This window comes from Gallus gallus, chromosome 9 (genome assembly GCF_016699485.2).
Source record: "Gallus gallus isolate bGalGal1 chromosome 9, bGalGal1.mat.broiler.GRCg7b, whole genome shotgun sequence".
Lineage (NCBI taxonomy): Eukaryota > Metazoa > Chordata > Aves > Galliformes > Phasianidae > Gallus > Gallus gallus.
Genome location: NC_052540.1, coordinates 20,849,872 through 20,872,202, shown reverse-complemented (window position 1 = coordinate 20,872,202; position 22,331 = coordinate 20,849,872). Strand labels below are relative to the sequence as shown.

Below are 22,331 nucleotides of genomic sequence, written 5' to 3'. Positions count from 1 at the left end.
TCATACATTATTTAGGTTTTAAAGCATATCCCCTAATCCTAGGATTAAAAATAAATCTCCTATTCCAGATAATTCACACAGATTACTGCATTATTACACTCATGGTCAACCACTGAGAAATGTGTTTTGTTCTCACTAAACCACTTCTAAATACGCAAATAAGAATTTTCTCCTGAGGTTATTTATGAAGTTTCTTACATTTTACTGAAACACCAGAAAGAACAACACAGGACCATTAATGTTGAACAACACACCAGTGGTAAAACTAATTAAAACTGATCTCCATCATGCAGATCGATATACATTGGCAGCAGCAACTGCATTTCACATTTGGTTAAGAATATTTAACCTTATAAAACATCATTAAATACAGAGAAACAGCTTCTTTTAAGAAAATGCAGCAATGTGTGCATATTGCACTAGCACATGAAAACACTCTCAAGTGCTTTAGTGACAGCCCAAAAGAAAAATATTTCAGGAAAACTTTTGGAGTTCCTTAGTTGCCGACCATTTCTACAAATATATTTTATTACCCCAACTTCAACTCCTATTCCTGGAAATCCCCCAGCCACCAGAATGAATAGAGAATTAAAGCAGTAATGAAACACCAACAGTCTCCAGAACAGTAAGTATAAATGTACCCTCCTGTATGGAGGGCCAAAGATGCTCAGAGGGCTGGAGCACCTCTCCTACAAAGACAAGCTGAGAGTTGGGTTTGTTCAGCCTGGGGACACCTTACTGCAGCCTTCCAGTACTTAAAAGAGGGCCTACAAGAAATCTGGAGTGGGATTTTTTTACAAAGGCATGTAGTGATAGGGCAAAGGGTAATGGCTTTAAGCTAAAAGTGGGTAAATTTATTTAGATATTAGGAAAAATAAATCTTTATTATGAGGGCAGTGAGGCCCTGGCTCTGGTGCCCAGAGAGCTGTGGGTGTGCTCAGGACCAGGCTGGATGGGGCTCTGGGCAGCCTGAGCAGGTGTCCCTGCCCATGGCAGGGTTTGGAACTGGATGGGCTTTAAGATCCCTTATAACACAAACCTGTCTATCATTCTACAGTGATTATTACCTAATCTTTTTTAAATAACATAGTGCTATTCATATTTTCTCCATTAATATCAAAATTAGTAGCTATTTTTATGATTATAGTTACCTCCTAAGGGAAGTAATACATTTAAAACCTACCACTACACTGTATATTTAAAAGCACATATTTAAGGCCTGTTTCTACAATGAGGAAATTATATTCCAGCAGTTCCTCCTCTGAGTTTCCTGTAGCACTGTCAGAATACTCATCAGCTGGGAGCCCTAGCAAGAAACGTTTATTATTCTGAAAACTAAAATATTAAGAATATAGAAGAATGTTAAAATTCTTTTCGTCCAACTCTCCCCACTACCCCGCAAACATCCATAGCATTGTATTTCAGCTTTTTCATTCTCAAGGTATCCTCCATAACCTGAGACTTCTAAAACAAGGAATTAATTTATAATTCATAGATGCAACTTCTGCTGTGTGACTTGGGGTTGGCAGCAAGGAGGAGGTCTGCAGTAACACAGATGGAATAAATGGGATGACGTACCTTAAAGCCCCTCTGCTTCCTTCATCTGCTGATCCTGGTTGTAAAGCTCAGTCTCAAAACCAATGTTTTATTCTCTGCTGTTATCAGTTCATTGCATTGTTTGCTAACCAATCTACCAATGGTAGGCACATACATAATTGCAGGCAGGTTGCAGAAACTTTCTGAGCTAAAATTAGCTACTGTGGTTATTGTAGTCAAGGAATAGCTGGTTAATTAATAATATTTTGGTTCTGTATAACTCAGCAGGTTCTGTAAATGAAAGAAAAGCAGCAATAAAATGCCAATAAGTTGGACCATATTACATGATTTAATGGCTTTACTGTTCTTTTTCCATATCATTGTTACTAGACACTTCATGCTTCACATTCCTTGTCTATCATTTCTGCTTTAATCACTGTATGAACTCATATGTTCTCAAATGAGGAAAAAGACTTACTAAAATAATTGTTAATAGATAATCAAATTTATGATCATTTCACATTTTCAGTAATGAACAACGAATTACTAATGCTAATATTAATATAAACAGATTTGATGGGATTGTAGCAGTAAATGTCAAAAGTACAATAGAAAGATGAAAGATAAGCACAGAAGAGAGTTTACAGGGAAGAATCTTCAATCATAGTATGCAGCCTTAATATTTAATTGAGTTTTGTCTTTTTCTTACAACAGATATGATCATGACATTAAATCTCTACTTTCCAAACTAAACATTTTGGTTCATACTGTTAAGAGTACTTAGAAATTATCTTTCAGTAAAGTGGAGGTGGCTGAGATAGATTTGTTTACAAATTGTGATGGATGCCCTCAACTCCTGCACTTGACCTAAGTCTTGCTCAGACTTGTGAACCTTTGTAAGCCTCAGCATGACCGTTCCTTGAACAGGACAGCTCAGTAATAGCAGAGCACCAGAGTTAATGGCCATGACCACAAACAAAGAGGGGTACCGCCCTAGATAAAGCAGGTGACCACTGAAATTCCTTATAGGAAAATAGCAAATTGCATCAGAAGTTGAGAGCAATATGATAAGAATTCTAAGTGTGAAGATGAGTCAATCACTTTACCTTACAGCAGACAGAGACCATCACGTGAGCTCTCCTGGCTGAAGAGGTAGGATGCAAAGTAGTGATCTGCTGTTGGGCTGAGAGTTCTTTCAAGGTTATTCCTTGAGGTCGAGACATCCTCACCAACTACCCCTGTTGGCAAGCAAAACTTTAATTTCTAAAGGAAACCAATTTATGTTAAGATTTAGCAGCTTCAATATGCAGTAGACTAATCACTGTGGCTCTTGTCATCATAATGAATGAATGGTATCAGTTTACTTACCATAATAAATCAAACTGCTGCTATATCGTTAGAACCGTGTTAAGTGCTGGGTGTCTCCTGCAACATAAATTTACTCAGTTTCCTGAATATTTCCCCTCCCTCTGGCAAGTGCAGGTAAGAGATGTGACCCCTCTGAGCACGAAAAGAATGGCTTTTTTTTTCCCAAGTCGGTTCTTAAAAGGCTCAGAATCAAACACACACAAAGAGCACTACGGTTCTCCTGGAATCATTCTCCTCTACACAGATGAATGCCAACACTCTCAATGACTGTTTCTGAAGTGCAGGCTGGTATCTAGGTATCTTAGCCTCTCCATTCCACTGTAACAACATAATGCATGTCTGCATGCATGCAAATAAGCTCCAGAAATGTAATTCTAACATCCCTCTTAATATTGCAAAATATACTTCTTTATGAGTGCACATTGAGACACAACAGTGTCACACGGATTATGAAGATAGCAATGATTCTGGAGGTCTTGTTTGTTCATCTCTGTTTTCCAAGTTGAATTCAGTTGTTCCAGGAAAGTACTTAGTTCAGCAAAGCATATGGCCATGTGTTTCATTTAGACGTCTGCAATCACACAGCCATATACATAGCCATTTGTTTAAGTGCTTTCCGGAATTCACAGTGCTTCAATCTCATATTATTAATCAACTAGTACTCATTTTCTATGTAATTTGAGAGCATAAAAGCACTGATCAGAAAGGTCTCACAAGAGGGTTAACCAAGCAGGTTTCCCAGCCGAATGTGTTTTAATTTGTCTACAATGGATATTAACAACAGAGCTTTCAGGTCAAAATGTAGTATTGAGCACCAAGAAGCAGGAACTGTCATGGAAAGACATCTATCAAAGATCCAAGAGGAACATGCTGGTTCTCCTGTATTCCCTGCATGTAAGGTTTGCATGGGTGAAACGACTCTGAGATATCACTTCAGCAGGATGGGAGCTCTTCAGTAAAGTCATGGTCATGACCAAGGCAAAAAGGCCAAACACTTTTTAGAAGCAGTTGTGGCAAATTCCATTCTCAGAGACTCGTCCCTCAAGCCTGGGAAAAAGAAACTTGCTTGATTTATGTTCTGCACGTTACAAGGCAGTTGCCAGCTGCGTCTCCTCCCTTCTCTGAAAGGAGATCTGAAAGATACAGCGCTCTTCCTTCAGTAGGAGATATCAGTCCTTATCACTGTTCTGTGTACTGAAGTGCACATGCCTGTTCAGAGCAAAGACCCATAGGTCTGTTCTCCACTCCCAGTTCAGTTACTTATTAGCTGGATGTCAGGTGGCGATTAGCCCTCATTCATCATGTGCATGATTCATGTTTTTTTCTTCCATATGGATGATGAAGATGATGGTTCTGCAGATGCTTAGAAAAGTTTGATTAGCAACGTGTGCAGCTTTTTACCTAGAGAACTGCATAGCATCTGACCTTTCCAAAGTATCACTGTATTGCTATTCCATGGAGATTTATGATTGGAGTGCCCCATAGCTGCCCCCATGCTTGAGCTCCTTTCTCAGGAACAGAAACACAGGGATCACATGCAGGGCATCTCCAAACAGTACAGGCACAGATATGCTATTGTTTTTATCTAAATATATCTGCATATATGTGAACACTACAGATCTTGCTTACATAGAGTAATAGCCAACTTTTTATTGAGAAAAGAAAACAATCAACAGATATCCTAGTTGAGCAAAAGTCAAATAATTTGGTCCAATCAACATTTTGGTGAGAGTCTCAGATTCTATGTGACATGACCGCAAGTTTTGTTGGCAGGAAACCCAACCTGTTCTGCTGTAACTCTGCTGCAGTAAGTCAGCTTGTACTGATGATGACTTTCCTCCCAAGAATTTCAGGACATGTTGGCAAACTAATGAGGCAGATGCACACAAGCAGAAAACCCATCCAAATTCAGCATAGCTCTTCGAGGACTCCTGGGAACTCGCCACACAATCCATCCATCAATTAACAAGCAGATCTGGAAATCTGGATAAAGGCCTCACATCTTTTCTGAAAACTACCAAAGAAAGTAAGCTTTATGAGCTTGGTAGAATTCAACCTGAAAAGGTTCACTGCATACTTTAATCAGTTCTTCAGCACTTTCCTAAGACATCAGTGAAGGCATGGAACAACTGATGTGTTCACTGTACAGTTTGCCTACTGCACCACCACCCTCTGGTGCTCTACTGGCAGCCCTGAGTTCTGTAAGGAGAGGGATGGCAGAGAAAATACTTTCAGAAAGTTCATTAATGTCTATAAGAAAGCAAATGCTTGCCACAACATAGGCATCTTTTTCCTCTTTAAAGCTTCAGTGAACACAATATTCAGCAGAGACTTTGAAAGCCTGTGTGAGACAGCTCTTTTATGGAAATTTCTAGGCAGAAGTCTTACCTGGGCTCCCTAGGAAATTATTATTGCAGCTGCAGACCTGAGCATGAAGGCATACCACTGTTAAGCTGCACAATTTGTTACAGGTTTCCAAAAAGGACAAAAAAATCCTATATTTAGAACAAAACAACAACAATAATAAAAATAATATTAATTAACCAACTTTAAAGACAAACTGAGCAAGAAAAAATTCACTAAAAAGAATAAAAAATAAAGTAGACTTGCCCTGGAATATTCCTCATGTACTGAACCGAGATTAATATAAATCTGGTCAAGGGAAAGAACTGGGAAAGCCTCAGGAAACGCATTGCAAACATTTATTTTTCTCAGTGGGACTTTGAAGAAAACAGATATGAATTCCTTCAGAGTTGTCTCCTTTTCCCAAAGTGCATTACAGTTCAAGATAACATCATACGTGAACTTAGTCTCAAACTGAATTAGTCTTAATTTTATAGCATTTGGCAGCCAAAAGATTTTGACTTTGTTTATTAACCAGATAGAGAAGTAACTTCAATAGAATAATTGCACTGTCATGGAAAAGCAGAACATGCTTGAAGTTCATTTTCAAAGTATGTCTAGTTCTAAGAGCAACACAATTAGACATTGTATAAACTCTACCCTTTCATAGCTAAATAAGTCTCTGTGTGCCTAAACTGTGGGCCATAATCCTGGTTCTAATAACACCTCTGAGCCAACAAAATATGACAAAGACAACGAATGCACCCTGAAGATGAATCCAAGTGTTATTTATGAGTTATTTCAAGTTCCAGCCCAGTAAAAGCCATAATGGTGACTTCAATGATATCACTTCCAACTGAATGTACACTGTAGAAAGACGAAGAAATTCTGCATTTCTTACTGCAATCAAGGAAATAACTTGTGAACCTCTAAATTACAGCAACATAGCTATCACTGCTGAATGTTTTACTTTAGTCAGAGCAGAACATGTTTCTCATGTGCCTGTGATGATCTGATAGCTGATAAGACCTCAAATCAGAAACAAAATATTTTAGCAATACTTTTTTTTTTCCAGAGTTAAAGAAGATAGAAAGGAGAAACAGAGAAAACACCCAGTATAGAATGAACAAGCATCATGATAGTCTGAACCATAATCATGAATATAAATCACTTAGTTATATCTATAAATTAGTAACCGCTGTTAATGTTCAAATTGCAGATTATGGCTTTGAATAAAAAAGTGCATGGCTTCAAATGAAATCTAATTGGTGAGGAATAGAAGGACTGGTTTCACAAAAGAAAAATGCATGTATCGTATTAAATCTCTTCAAAAGCAAGTTCTTCTCCCCTTCCTGAATTCCTACAAAAGAAGGAAAATGGCTCTTAAACTTCCTGGTGCACATCATGATGTTTTTCTCGCTAGAATATGATCAATACACATATGAGCTTAACTAAAGGATGTACAGTCTAGAAAGTCAAACAAAGGCGAATCTGAGCTTTGGATTTAAGACCCCCAGTCATCAATACGCACGTTAAGTAAAATTAATATTTTTATGAGTGCTTACTTGTGGCAGTATAAAGATGCATATGTGCAGTCCAGTCAGAAGCCCAAGGGTCTGCTAGCTCTGAATTTCTAATGCAACTTTGAGACAAACAAAACAGCAAAAGTCAACAAAAAAAGCAAAAACTTGGCGACTTTCTTCAAACTTTCTCAGACTCCGAAGTTGCATATGCCAGAAAGTTTCATTACTTTCTTTAAAAGGATGTTGATAAGGTCATTTAATTCAAAAGAACAAAACGCTAAAACAAACCAAATCTCTGATTGTGAAATTAAGATGCAATACTGACAAAAACAGCAATAAAAGACTTCACTTGGTAAATAGAACTCCAGGTCATTACTGAACAGAAGCTGAAATGACAAACAGTCTCCCTGCCTTTAGAGTGAGGAAAAGATAATTCTGAAAGCAACCACTGAATGAAGTCACTGTTCTGGCCCCTCTGTATATTTCTGTTTTCGGTCAAAACTTGTCTGCTGACTGTTTCTATGACTTTCATTGCCCTTCCTGCAGATGGTCCTCCAGCCAGCATCTGTGTTTCTTGCTGCTACTGAGCAGGAAACAAAGAAAAGCCATCATTATTATATACTGTACTATACTATATATACTTATATAGTACAGTATATAATTATATCAATATAAGTAAACTATTTATATTATTATATGAAGAATTATAATAGTATATATTATATACTGATTTCTAGCCAGCTTTTTTACTTAAATAAGTAAAGAACACATTATTATACTCTTCGCAGGTTGTTGGTGTTTTGTTTTTTTTAATTCAGTAAAAATTATAGATGTCCATAGTAAGAAACGAAACTATTAAAGGCTTAGGAGCCTTATCTTAAAAGGGCAAACTATTAATAAGAAAAACTGAAAAACATACATAACATGAGTGCCCAGAATCTCAATTTATTCAGCGCCTGTTTTGATATGGTATTAAGTGCTCAGCTCGCATCCTTACAAACCCTTAAGGTTTCTGTTTAAGTTAGTCTTAAGGTTTTCTTTCTAATCACCACAGTTGGCTTTAAAAAAAAAAAATGCCAAAAACATTATATTCCCATAGTCACTTGTAATCTTGCATGGGAGTCTAAATGAAAACATCAAATACTGCAAGACAAAACAAAGCTTTGGGTGCTGGCAATACTACCATGAAAACAATGGGACCAGGTTCTTCCCTGGCTTGGCTGGATCCCCTGCTCATGCCCTTCCATTTTCTCTCTGTGTCTTACCTGTTTTCTCTTTTAAGAGGCATTGTCTACAGTTGATCTTATGGGACACATGGCTATTCAGTTCTCCCTAGATCATGACTCTGTTCAGTCCTTCACATGCACATAGAGTCAATTTAGGGCCAAAAGCATTTAGCTGGAGGTGGGATGGGAGCTCAGCTCTCCCTAGCTGCGTTTGTAGAGGAGAGCACTGGTTATTGCAGTAGGCTATCCCACACTGAGTCACTATCATATTTTCCACTCTGTTGATTGATATTAATGACAGTCCGAGTCAAGAAATTCAATGTTAAAAAGATTTGATACGCTAATAATGTAGCTTGCACTCAGGAGGCTGCAAGAGGGTTTAAAGGAGAGTGCGTCTTATGGAAATAAATGAAAAAAATGGAAATAAAGTGGCCATGGGATAATATAGTTGTGCTGGGAGATTTGTCATGTGGAGAGTGTAAACAAATCTTAAGAACGAGGCGAAAAACAGCTTATATTAATGGGACAGAGCAATGCAAAACATCGTGGTGCCGAGCCTCGTGGTGACAGTGATATTAAAGAAGCTCAGATGAGCTGCAAGATGCATGAGTCTTCCAGTTAATGAATGACAGTGTTAATCCCTCAAGGTGTAAAGGGCATAAATGTATGTGTCTTAGCTGAATGCGTAAAAACTGTATCAGGTTTTGAGGCTGCTTCTAATAATTTCCTGCTGTCGTACCTTAACCATCTTTTTGGTCTGTTAGCTGCACCCATGATGTCAGAGCATTGAGAAATAAACATTACCAAGAGAAAAGGCAGCCCAAAAAGTGTCTCACAGAATTTACTTTCACATTGCTTGCTCCTTCTGCCTCTGTCCTTGAATGAATAGGAGAGTTAGGGGTTACACCACAGCCAAGTTAGTTGGGAAATACTTTCATATTTTCCTTAGGGTGGTGGTCACTACCTTAAAATACCAAAACATGAACAAGTCCTCTGCAAAGACCTGGCAAATAGTCGATCTTCCAGTTAATATTGAACTTTGTTATTAATGAAGTATTGATAGAGAATTGGTCGTTTACCAACTACAGACTTAACAGTGTATCTCATGCGTTCAGCAAACTTTGCTCAAGTGAGGGAATGACTTGACTGCCAGTATAACCTTGTACAGTCCATAAAGTTTATGGCAGTTGAAAGAAAAATTCCTTTCAGTGATACTTTTTTGTACAGATATAGTTATCTCAAACTCATTAAAATATATATATACATATAGATAGTAAAGCAAATGAAGTTGTTGCTATAGTAATACAAAACTTTGCATAGCACTCCCGATTTATCATGAAGGAAATACAAAAGCTAATGAATTCAGCACAGTACATGTTGTGACAAAGGGGCAATTTTACCTATTTTTGTTCCAAGAAGGCTATTTTATAACTATTATTGAAATTTCATTTTCTGTAATGAAGGGACCTGGAAAGGGGCAATTTTACCAGAAAGTCTTTCAAGATTAGGAACATAATATGACCTTTATATTCCCCAAAGCATCACCAAAACGATGCGGGAGAAGATCCTCCCAGTGTTAGCAAGTTTATATTTTGTCCTTTCTAATAGTTTCACTGCACTGCTGTGTCACTGGAACAGTGAAAAGAAAAGGTAAGGACAGAAGTTTGGAGATTCTTTTACAAGAACCTTGTTAAGTAAAAAGATGTATTGGAAGAAGCGCAGGTGTTGATAGCTATCCAAAAGGAATGGAAAGTAATCTCGATGGCAGAATAATAAGTAAAATGCCAGAATTGGTGTGACACTAGAAAGGAAAAATGATTATTCATCCACACGAGAATGTCTCAGGTATTGCTCACAAAGCTTGTTGTCGTGCCAGGTACCACACCACCCCATTAACTTTTATTGTAGTATCTAAAGAGAAATGTTTGTGTAAAATAGTCCTAGAATGCTACCTAAGTTCTTTGAGGTCTATAATCAAGGAAACACCTGACAGTATATTAACTTTTTGTTTCAACTACCGTATGTTTCCAGCAGAACATCCAAAATAACCTGGCAGACCTCAAAGCTACAATGATTAAAGAAAAGCTACAATTAAACACGAGTATATCGTCATGTGAGTTTGCCTATTTTTCAAAACTTTTTGTCAAAAATAATGCTTAACAGAAACACACTGCCCTAATATTCATTCATTTAATTCACTTTTTAAGAGCAAAACTGTTTGTCCCTGGACATTTGACCATATGACTCATTCATAGTTAGGCACACAAAAAATAGACAAAATTATTTAAGAAAGACATTCCAAATCCACAATTATCTTCTAAGTTAGAAGCAAAACACTCAGCTATAGCCACTGTTTCTGCCTGTGCACGTTAGTAACTTGATAAAATAATAATAATAATAACAATACTTTAGTGCTCACCTGTGAGCAGTGCTTCAGGAGGAAAATCGTTTGATCTGAGTTTTCTGTTTTAGCCCTTGATGCTCCTGAAACAATTCCATTGCAATAAAAAGAATTCAATTTGAAAGCATTTCACTGAAGTACAGAAGCAAAAGATTTCAATACTTCCTGTCTTTCTAAACTACAGGCAGCACCTTGAGGAAACATAATGGGCCATTAGTGTGAGTCAAACAAACACGTTGATCTGTAAGTTCCTGTGCTGTGAGCTGAAAATCCCCAGACTCAAACTGTCAAAACCAAGGCTGTGTGGTGGGCAAACCTTAGCTGGCTTCCAGACAGCCAGCCTTACTGCCTTACTTACGCAGCTGGTCATCACTAGCTCTAGAGAGAGAGTGGAGTCTGTTCTTTTGGACAAAAATATTTATAAATAAGACTGGTTTAGACTTACATGGTCTTTTTTATCCTTTATTTCTAATTTCTGTACCTTACAGGGAGATTGCATTAAATTCAGTCCTGTATGTACTCTGATCCTCCTACGAGATGTTGGCTACTTGGCTGTTTTACTACAGAAATTCAAAGCAAAGAGCAGCTTTTAGATGGTTTTTAAGCACAGACACTAGAGATTACTACTACCTTTGGCAGCAGTTTATTCCCATCAAATTTAATTGTAGACACGCTTTACCAATCTGTTTACATCATATGCTGCACTCTTGGGATACAGAAAGCCATTACCAGGAATCACCATTATAGTAAACACACAACAACAATTCCTTCAGTGAAATAAAAGTTCAAGACCAATATTTATTAGTTAGCCCAGAAACTTAAAGTTTAATTTTGAAACATCAGTGTCAGGAAACTCCACTACCTGGTGGAAGTCTTACAAATTGATGGGATTGCTTTGTGAACACCATTGGTCCCTTCCAAAATAGGAAACTCTGTGATTCAATGACACTAAAGCACCTTCATTTATTTGTTCTTCATTAAGGGCAATGTGACAGTAAAAACAGTAGGTATGACTGCCATTCCAAAGAGGGAAACCAGAAAAGAGGAAGATGAGAAAAATCTGTGGGGAGTACTGGAGAAAATATTTCATGCAAGTTGTCCTAAAGGCGCAACACATCCCGTGTACGTAATTCATTATCCCTCCCTGCTGCAGGGCAGCACTCAGAACTTGCAAAAAGAAACCCAGGCACTAATGACTGATGTCAGCGAGCACTTCCAATCTTTACTGAACGTACTGAACGATACCCTGGCAAATTGGGTAAGACTGGAAGCAACACGATAACCCTGAATCTGCATTTTTAAAGGCTTTAAAATCCAATAGAAAGGTGTGCTGCAGCAAGATAAAGAACATAGTTTTTGAAAAGGAGACTCTAATTCATTAGACACGTGCCATAAAAATAGCTCTACTCAACTAGATCCGAAGCTTGAACTGGAATCTACGTACTGTTTCAATTTTTATTTTTCCACTTATCTAGTTTTACAGCTTTCTATGGTACAGCCCTTAGCCATCACAGGCCTACATTTAGCCAACTATTTTCCTTTTTTTTTTTTCCTTAAAGAGATAAAATATCTGATGGTTGCAAATATGTAAAGTACCTACTTTTACTCAGTGGTCATATTACACTGTTTCATTTTCTCACTTGTTGCATAATTATGGGAAATTAGGGCTTCAAACATTAAGGTCAGTTTCAGTCCTGTAGGAGCATTTAGCAAACATTGAATATGCTTGCTTCAAGTGAACTAAACCCCAGCGCAGCCCCTCTGTAGGTACAAAACCTCCCAGGTGAGGGAGAAGCTTGCAGCAGAGGTAGTGTAGAAATAAGGATTATTATCTACTTGTTGAAGAGTCAAACGTGTTCTTCTCATTTCTACCTTGCATGGAATGTACTTTCTCCAGGCCGACTTGACTGTGTAATGTTCAGGCTGGTCTCTACATTTGCATTGCAAAGACCCAGCCATTAACAACCATTAGAAGTTTGCAGCTCACTCTTGTTCATTTCTTTTAGTGATTCCTTCAATACAGGTAAAATGCATTCAGCAGCACTGAGAGAAGACACCAGATAATGGGTCTCACAGCTCAAGAACCAATGGGGGTTACTGCCTTGGCATGAGGTGACCTCTCGATCTGATCACATCTGGCTTTCCCATAGGCAGAAGAGATTCAAACTGGGGATTAGCATTAGTATCCTTTTGAAGCTGGTAGGCCTTGTTCATCCCTCCCAGATCAGAAATGTGGTCTAAGTAGAAATGGAGTTAAAAACCAAGCCACCTGGCAAGATGGTGTCGACAAGCCACATGGAGAACGAAATCTAATGCATTGTCTTAGAGTTCCAGCTCATGCCCTTTCTGTGCTTCGCAAGCACATCCAGGCTTTGGGGTCAGAGTCTGGAATGAAATAGCAACCACCTGGTTAGGGCTATCACAATCTTCTCCAAGGCCTCTGGAAAATAAATAAATACTTAAAATTTGCTTCCTTCTTTGCTTCTGGGAGGTGGGACCATGGCTTTCTGACAGCCAAGGACAAGACCCCCCTGGGCGCACAGAGTTTGCTTGCAAGTCAGCAGAAAACCAATTCAGCAGCCAGAACAATTCCTCAAATAACCTAAAGAAAAAAAAAATATTCAGATTCTTACATAATGCCCTGCCCATTGCCACAAAATACCCCCAAAGGTAACAAAACAAGCTTTATGGAAATAAAAAGTTAGCTGGGCTGAGATGAATTCACTCTCCCTAACTGCTCCACCAAGGATACTAACACCTTTTCCTGCAGCACATATTGCTGGTCTGTGTGGGGATGCAGAGCTGCTCTGGTTTCCTACAGGAGTTCCTTTGCAGCCATGCACTCATATTGTGAATCGTTATCACAAAATGCCGAACTGAAATACTAGTTAGCAAGCTACACTGATTGAATTGCACTGCTCTCCAATGCTAGCTCCACAATAATTGCCTAAACAGCTGCCTTCAATAAGGCACTATTTATTTTTCAGGATTTGCAGCTTTAGTCATGCTGTAATTACAGCAAAAATACACAAGTCACTTAAATGACTGTAATAATTAAACTAGACTAATTTGCTGTAATTACTTCTTCCAAGACAAATAGTAAGTTTTCTAGTACCTTTTATCTCTTTGTAATGTATTATCAAACATTTTCAGCCTCCTCTTGGTTTATCCTACTTCAACAATGCTCTGGGACATCCAGTTCAAATTTGACATGTAAAGAAATTATATTAAAAAAACTGGGAGCTAAGTTCTCTCTTTCTTTCTAAATAACAGAAGAATTTCACTACATTTCAGTTCACACTTGATATACAATATCAAGCAATATTGCTCTTAGTGTTAAATTACTGTCAGCATACAATACTCAAATTGCGCCTAGCTTGGCTGACGGCAGAGCTATCAGGCACTCCTGCCTATATGGCCAGTAAGTAGGTGTGTGCCTCCATTGATAGCAATGGCACATTACCAACTCTAACAGTCTCTCAGTCAAAAATTCAAGTAGCCTAGGTATTTTCCTTCCTCACAGAAATATCATTACCAAGGGCTTTCAGATTATTAACATCTGTTCTTTGCTTATTCATTGCACTGAAAATGAAAAAGTACAGATATACAATCTGATCAGATGTTATCTAAAGTAGGTTGGGATCTTAGTCAATAAGGAACAGATTATGACATCTGTTTTGGAACTGAGAGAATAAATTCCTAAAAGGAAAGCCCAATGCATGCAATGAGTACATCAAAAGTCACTGTTTTCCCTTTATACCCCTATAAATTCAGCTACCTATTGAGCCAAAAAAGAGCAAATCACACAAGACAGCAATAAAAAAGTACAAAAATTGACAGCAAATTCGGTCACTTTTTTCTATGTAATGAAGGAAAATATTCTAATTGCAAGCAAACTGTAAGCTGTTTCACTGAATAAATGGCAACCTGTAAGTCTGGGCCGGGAAATAAAATCACTACATGTTTTATTGTTTTGTTGCTCAGCAGAAGTGAGTATAATAATAGCTGAGTTATTTCAGGTCTTGACAAAGCAGTACATACAGCCGTCATGTCAGCAGCCACCCAAGGCCTTCAATACTTATCGCTGCAGTAATCAGCCAAACCACTGCTCTATTTCTTCAGAGCATCCCAAACTTTTAAAGATTTTTTTAAACAGGGGAGGCTTCCAAGTTTTTTCTGTGAGATGTGATTGATAGAGTTAAAATAACAAAAGTGAGCCCTATAGGTCAAATGCATATAATCTTCCAAGTTATTCTCTTTCCAATGAATTTTTTGATATTGCCATTACAATTCCTCTGGAGCACCAGCATCTTTCTTTGGGCATCTCCTGCAGCTGTCCTCCTGTCAGACTGCTCAAAACGCTCCACCAGCATCTCCTTCTGCAGCATCAGGGTGCAGAAACCCATCAAACTGGAGATTTGTGAGCTAGGATTTCTGATGCATGTGTCCTAGTAGGAAATAGCTGACTGGGAGTTTCCTGCTTTGAGACCAGCGAGCAAATCCAAAGGCTCTGACAGAGGTCAACAGAGCCATGCTGCTTCCTGGCCTTGCCCCCACAGCTGCCTGTCCCAACCTCCCCCAGGGTGAAAACCGCTTCATCTTCTGAACACTTACACATCTCTCCTGAAAACGTGCATGCATAGTTAGATATGTTGCTCTGACAGCTAATGAGAGCCTTATGTCCTTAAAAATAAAACAAAACAAAAATCTTGGGTTGAATTAAGTTACAACCATAAAAGGTATGCTGTAAATTTTTTGAGAGAGCAGAATTGACAAAGTATTATCAATCCCAGCTCATCACAAGCGGTGCAGCTGACACAATTTGACATAATGATAGTGACTTTCCCATGCGGATATGAGTTCTCTGCCTGCTTTAGCATAGGCGAGGCTGGCAACATGACAAGTGTGGCCTATACATGCCTACTCATGTGCTCATGCACCAGATGGCATGGCAAATTTTAGCTTCAGTACCGTACCTTTGAGTTAACAAAATTGCTACTGTTTTCACAAGCAGTTTAAATAATTCCAGAGAGTTAATAAAAGTGCTACTTTTTCATTTTCTGCCTATTCTTAGTGTCCAACACTAATTATATGCATTCTTGCACCCATTGAAATTAATTTGGATCTATACCAGATTATATATCAATCTTGACACTACGGTTTAACAGTCAGCATGCTAATGTGCCAAAGCTGAATATATTTAAACTATATTAAGTCTATAACAAAATCTTAAAAAAAAGAGAGAAAAAAAAAAGAGACTATGTAAGAGCTACTGGTTTCCACTTAAAAACAATGAAAAAACTAATAATATACGTAAGAGCAACTATTAATATTTTAATATTTTGTTGCAATATCCACACTGGCTTATTCAGGCTCCATAAAAGGAGCTGGAAAATAGAAACGTGTAAGTATATTGAAATTTTGTTTATCGTACCTTTTTCACCAGTGCAAACTCCTAGCACGTGTCCCCACCTGCTGTGTTGTTGCCTTCCAGGGTAATTATAGGTCATTTTTATTCACATAACGACAATTGAAGGTGAGAATGTGAGGTCTGATTAGCTAAGTCAGAATTAAGCATACATGAAAATGTGCATGCATCCCTGCACGCCATGTTCTCAACATATTTGTTTTTAAGAATTTGGAGGCAAGAAGATGTATATTCTAATACACAAATCATGACATGGTGTAATTTGATTAGCTGACAAAACCATTTCATAGCAGCTCTTCAGAGTGACTGGCAATAATGCATGCATATATACAGAAATTACAGATGGTTTCTGATTACTCTTCTCATTACATCAAAACTGTATTTCATGAATTCTGATGCTGTCTCTACATATACTCTAATACGCGTTTTCAGAAATTATATATACCTATTTAGATAGCCCCTAACAACATTCAACCTGTACTATTTATTCCTAATAAGATTATCACAAAGGCCATCTGGTACACTTACTCATGCAAAACCAGACGTGCAGCTGTGTCCCCTTGCAATGAGCTCTATAAAAGGGCATATACAGGTAGAGCAGCAAGGTGTAATGAATGCTCAGGTAAGGGAGCTGAGTCAGGGAAGAGTCAGATGGGGGTTAGGAAAAGGCTCTGCCCCAGAGGGTAGTTGGTGAGCATGGCCCGAAGCTCATGGATGGGGTTTGGAATCTTGTACAATAGCTGGAAGTTATTAGAAGCGACTCTAAAACCCGGTACACTTTTTACACATTCAACTAAGATGCATACGTTTATGCCCTTTACACCTTGAGGGATTAGCACTGTCATTCATTAACCGGGAGACTCATGCATCTTGCAGCTCATCTGAGCTTCTTTAATATCACTGTCACCGCAAGGCTCGGCACCACGATGTTTTGCATTGCTCTGTCCCATTAATATAAGCTGTTTTTCGCCTCGTTCTTAAGATTTGTTTACACTCTCCACATGACAAATCTCCCAGCACAACTCTATTATCCCATGGTCACTTCATTTCCATGTTAAGACGCACTCTCCTTTAAACACTCTTGAAGATTCCTGAGTGCAAACTACATTATTAGTGTATTGAATGATTTTAACATTGATTTCCTTGATTCAAGAGTGGAAAATAAATATGGTAGTGACTCAGCCTGGGATGGCATACTGCAACTACCAGTGCTCTCCTCTTGATGACTGCTGCAGTGCGGTCTTTCCTTCAAAATCTGAGCTACAAACATTAAAAAAAATATTCTTTGAGAATACTGAAAATTAAGAGAGCACTATCTGGTCATCTAACCATTTCATCACTGAGAAGCCATGATGAAAGAAAAGGAACCCCAGGAGGACACTGCTGTGGGTTGGTCAGTTGAGGCCTAGTTTGTAGGATTACTGCCCTGGGTCAGTTACTGTGACTTTTAAAAAGTGTTTGCTTAAGTCACCTGCTATCTGATACATTGGCAGCCCCAGCTTGCTCCCAGGCTTCTCCTACAGGTCTGGGCTGATGGAAAAGACATCAGCTTCACGTGGAGCTCTGTTCTGTGCTGCAGCTCCTTTGCGCACGGTTGTGCCAGTGCTTCTTCCCACTATTTACCCATAACATCTCTGTAGTTCAGACTGTTCTTACAAAATTGATGCTTTTTAGGAGAAATGCATAAAAAAAAAAAATCACAGAAAACATATGCATCAGTAAACTTATTTAAGGTTTCCTATTGCTACCAGCATGTCACCTTACTAACAATAATTGTTTGTGTCATTTTGTGCAGCACAGAAGAAAAGAGCCTCCAAAGGTAAGCTATCAATACTACTTACATGAAAAAAGGAACACAAGAGAATGTCAACTAGTACACCCGTGTATGCTATTACCACAGTTTCTTGTCTTTTTAGATAAAAGACAGCAAAAAAAAATAACTTACTTTGTGTGTAACATAAGATTACTTGTGTCTAACACAGAGTTTGTAACCACACTTTCAGAGTAACTAACACACATAAAGCACCCCACACAATCCACTGTAAATTACCTATATAGCAGAAGCTCTATAGGGACAAGTAAGTAAATATCTTTCCAGTTAATACTGTTGATAAGGAAACACAGTCTTAATAATGAGGTTCAGACTTTCCTTAATTCTACAGATTTAACAACGCATTGCTCACCCTTTCAGTAGACTCTGCTCCAAGGAAGGAATAGATTGACGCCTGCTGCCATCAGATAAATTACTCCTGAACATTTGAACCAAGATCGATTTAGAAAGTGTAGTATATTACATCATCCTTTGTTTGAGCTGTGGTATTACTCAAAAAGCTTGTTTTTACACTCACCCTACTCCCAGTGAAATATTACAATAATATCTAAAGAGACACATTTCTGTAAGATGGTCCTGGAATGGTGCCTGAATTCATTCAGAGTTATATTTCAGGAAACGTGACTATATATTTATTTTTCCCTTTGAACTGCTATCTGTTTTCAGCAGGACTTACAAAATATCCCATCAGCCCTTAAGGTTATAAGGATTCAAGAAGAAAAAAAAAATTAAAAAAAACACCATTTATAACTGAACATGAGTAAATAATCATGTAAATTAGCTTATTTATAGCTTTATCACAACCAAAAGCCGCCCAACATTTTTCCATTGACTGTGGGAGCCATATCTCGTTTTATGCTTCTGTGGAAATAGTCACCCAAAAAGAGATCCTGTCTGGGTTCAGTGCAATTGCAGGCCAGTTCTTACTTGGAAAAAAAAAAAAAAAAAAACACCAAAAACCCACTTTCTTTTTTTTATGGGTTATTCCAAATAAAAGAGCAGTTGCACTCTTTTTGCACAAGAAAACGGGAACGAGCAAACAAAAATGCACCACACCTTCCACTCCATGTCATACTTTCAAAGGTAGAGAGAAGAAAAAATATTGCAACTTCTGTTATGACAAATCACATTATGTTTTCTGCAGGTCTAGAGATTTTTCTTTTAAAGATACAATTCAGCATAGAAAGTACCACCACTGGTTCTTCCTGTATCTGTCACCTCACACAGAAACATACATCACCATTTCATGCCTTTACCTATTAGGAGTGCTTCAGGAAGCTAAACACTTGACCACTTTTTATTTATTTATTTATCATCACTCTTGAAACAATCCCTTTGTAAGAACAAGAAAAAGCAAATTTGGAAGTATTCTATTGACATATAGAGGGAAAAACCTTCAGTGCTTCCTGTCTTTCTTGACTGAAGAGAGCATCTTAACAAAAACATAACAGGTGACTAACATGGGTCAAACTTCATGATCTGTAATGAATTCCCCAGGTTCAAGCTGTCAGATTCAGGTACACGTGAAAGTCAGATTGCATGAAGAAAATATGAAGGGAGATGTTACAGCGAAACAAGTAGGATCCAAGGGAAATCCTAATTGCTTAAAAAAAGCCAAACACAAAAACCAGAGGACTACATGCACTATCAACGTAAATAGAGGCTTGCAATATTTGGTATAGTACTGATATTGCTACTGCAAATACAGAATAGATTCAAAGGAGGAAATTCCATCATATAGCCCAGTAGAAACAACTAACTGCACAGTCTTCTCATTCACCAGTCAGAACTTGATTCAGGTCACAACTGTGAGAAAAGATTATTAAATTAAGCAACACCTCCCTTTAAACTTCCAAACCAATTCAAAAACTGGGGTAGGAAAATGTTTTAATTGATGGCAAAGATCAAGAGGAATTTACCCAAACAGATATGGTGCTCTGGGGTGCACTGTGGTTTCAAAACACTCTGAAGATGCTTAGGTCAGTTTGATTGTTCATAGCAAACAAACCCCATGCTTGTATTCTCCTGCTGATCACCTTGGAGTAAATACACTGATTATATGTAGTCCTTAAATAAGCCATTCCAACTCCAGAGTATGACAGCAGTCTCCATGTATTACCCAAATGCCAGTGCTGAGGAGCACTACCAAAATCCTTACATCAGAGCAGAGGTCATGCAAAAAGATCTCAGCCCTCTGTAGCTTCCACAAGGGATGTTGGAATATTTATTTCCAGTGCTGGTGGATATTTAGTCCAGAAGGCCCTGGTGCTCCAGAACTTCCTATGTGATCTCCAAGAGACAATGTGCAATTACAACCCAACATTTGGGAAAGCATCAGGCAGATACTACAGTCTTTTTCACCCAAGAGGAGACAAAAGCTTTGTCTCCTGCTTTCCATAGAGGTTTGTATCAGATGGCCTTCAAAGTTCCAACAAAACCTAAATTATTACGTAATTTCAATTGCTACCCAGGAATTAATAATTGGTCAGATATCATTTGATAACAATTATACGTCAATGTGATTTTTTTCCTCTGGGATTCAAGAGTATCCTTAGCGCACATATGTCATAAAATAAAGAAGAGATAAGAGGATATCATAAAAAACGTCACTGGCAATAGCAAGACAAAACCAATTGCACCTAACCTCCCCATGACCACGCTGTATCGTGCAGTGACTTTCAAGTGATCATGCTTTTGTCTCGAAAGAAAAATCTATTTCCACTAGGAAATACTTTCTGTAGTTTTCTCCATGTACAAGCCATAGATGTTAGGTAACATCCAACCATTTATTCTACTCGGGAATCATTGCCCAGAAGTCAATGTTACACTGTGATTCAGCTTTGAACATAAGACACATGATAAAGACGCCACAATAAGATATTGGCTTATAATTCCTGACTAGTTCTGCCACAAGGTTCAGGATTGCTAGCCAGGGACCAGAAGCCTCAGCCCAGTGGCCAGCAATCCAACCACAGTGAGATGCTCCCTAAGGCAATTCTGTGCCTTGTGCTTATGCAGACCCAGTTCTCAGGAAGAGAAGGGAAGCAGTTCCTGCACTGCCTGCTTGCTGTAGCTCACAAATGGTGCCCTTGATGCTACACAGGACTTCTTCAGAGCTGCCTTCACTCTTCTCTGCAGAGGCTACTGCAAGGTCCTGGCTGCTGAAACAGCTCTGTGTCAGAAATGGCCCGGTGAGATGCTAGTCTAAAGATGTCACCATCCCCACCTCTTGCACAAAGAGGTCTTTATAGCACCTTCTCTTTTGATTGGCCATTTGCTCCAGTTGAGGGTTCAGACAGTTCTCCTCCCTCCAGCTCCTGCTGTACATACCAGAGCTTTCAGGTGTCACAGCTTTCAGAAAGCTGCTTTTCCCACACCCTGGGGTGATGTCACACTTGCTGGCATTGCAGCTGCTGAGTGATCTGCCTTTGATGGATCTTTCACTTTGCCTTTAGCTGCTGTTCTCTGGTCTCTTCCTTCCTCCCACAGTAACAGGTCTTCCTCAGGGTGAGCTGAAACCAGCACATCAAACCTACTGGTGCCTTGCGCAACTGAATTGCTCCAACATGCAGGGCACTCACAGAAGGGAGCGCTCAGCCTGTCCCATCCCAAATGGCTGCAGATGCTGGGGGAACTGCACAAGCAAATCAGATCAGAGGAAGTGGGGTAACATTCAAAAACACCAGCACCGCCTAATTGCTTGTCTCAAAACTATTTCAATGAAACAGGCTGCTCTTTCAAAAGAAAAACCAACTGCACTTTTGCTACTTTGCTGTAGCTCAGTAGGCTGAGAGTAGGCAATTTGCACGTGGCAAAGACAGCACAGGGACCAGGCGCCTGAATCCTGCTTCTGAAATGCAGGGATGGTTCAGCCTCTGTGCTGCTGCCACCTTTACCCTTCATGACTGCTACCAGAAGCCATCAGTTAGCACCAAAAGATGCTGACAGCCTGGGCACTGAGTGTAAACACGCTCTGTTGCTTAAGGTTTTTGAGTCATTTCTGTTGATTTAATAAGATGCTGCCTGGTCAGCAAGTGCAATAGCTGTTCCATCCTGCTAGCTCTATCCTGCAGGTATGCCTTCACTGCTCAGAACAGCACATGCAGTGTTGTTAACAACACTGGCAGAGATCTATTTTGTTAATGACCATAACTATTCAATATCTATTAGGTATGTTTGCCTCTGCCAGAATGACTGAACTAACTGATAGAAAACGGTTCTTAAGAAAATGATTACTTGTACCTAAATACAGATTGTGTTTTTAATCTGTTGTTAAACACCAAGTTGTTGGGATTTTTTTTCTTTGTTTTAGAACACCTTATAGGAAATCTGGTTTTAATTATAAGTGCATCAACAGCCTTGTGTCCAAACTCCAGGCTAGATCACTGTCACATCTCAGGTTTGGATTTAAATCTTTATTATTATTATTATTATTATTATTATTGATGAGCTCTTCTCTAACCTACACAGTAGAACAGGTTGCCCAAGGAGGCTGTGGATGCCCCATCCCTGGAGGCATTTAAGGCCAGGCTGGATGTGGCTCTGGGCAGCCTGGTCTGGGGGTTGGCAACCCTGCACATAGCAGGAGCTTGAAACTGGATGATCATTGTGGTCCTTTTCAACTCAGGCCATTCTATGACTCTATTCTTTCCTTACATGAGAAGTGGAGATTTTG

The 22,331-nt window shown here is 38.8% G+C and overlaps 1 protein-coding gene across 1 annotated transcript in view; it reads right to left on the bottom strand.

Moving 5' to 3' along the window:
• Positions 1-1,618, bottom strand: part of SI (sucrase-isomaltase) — a 44,376-nt gene extending 42,758 nt beyond the window's left edge. Inside the window, exon 1 of the mRNA XM_015291762.4 lies at positions 1,579-1,618. The gene's annotated coding sequence lies outside the window, so the exon portion shown is untranslated. The remainder of the gene's footprint in view (positions 1-1,578) is intronic.
• Positions 1,619-22,331: the final 20,713 nt, after the last annotated feature.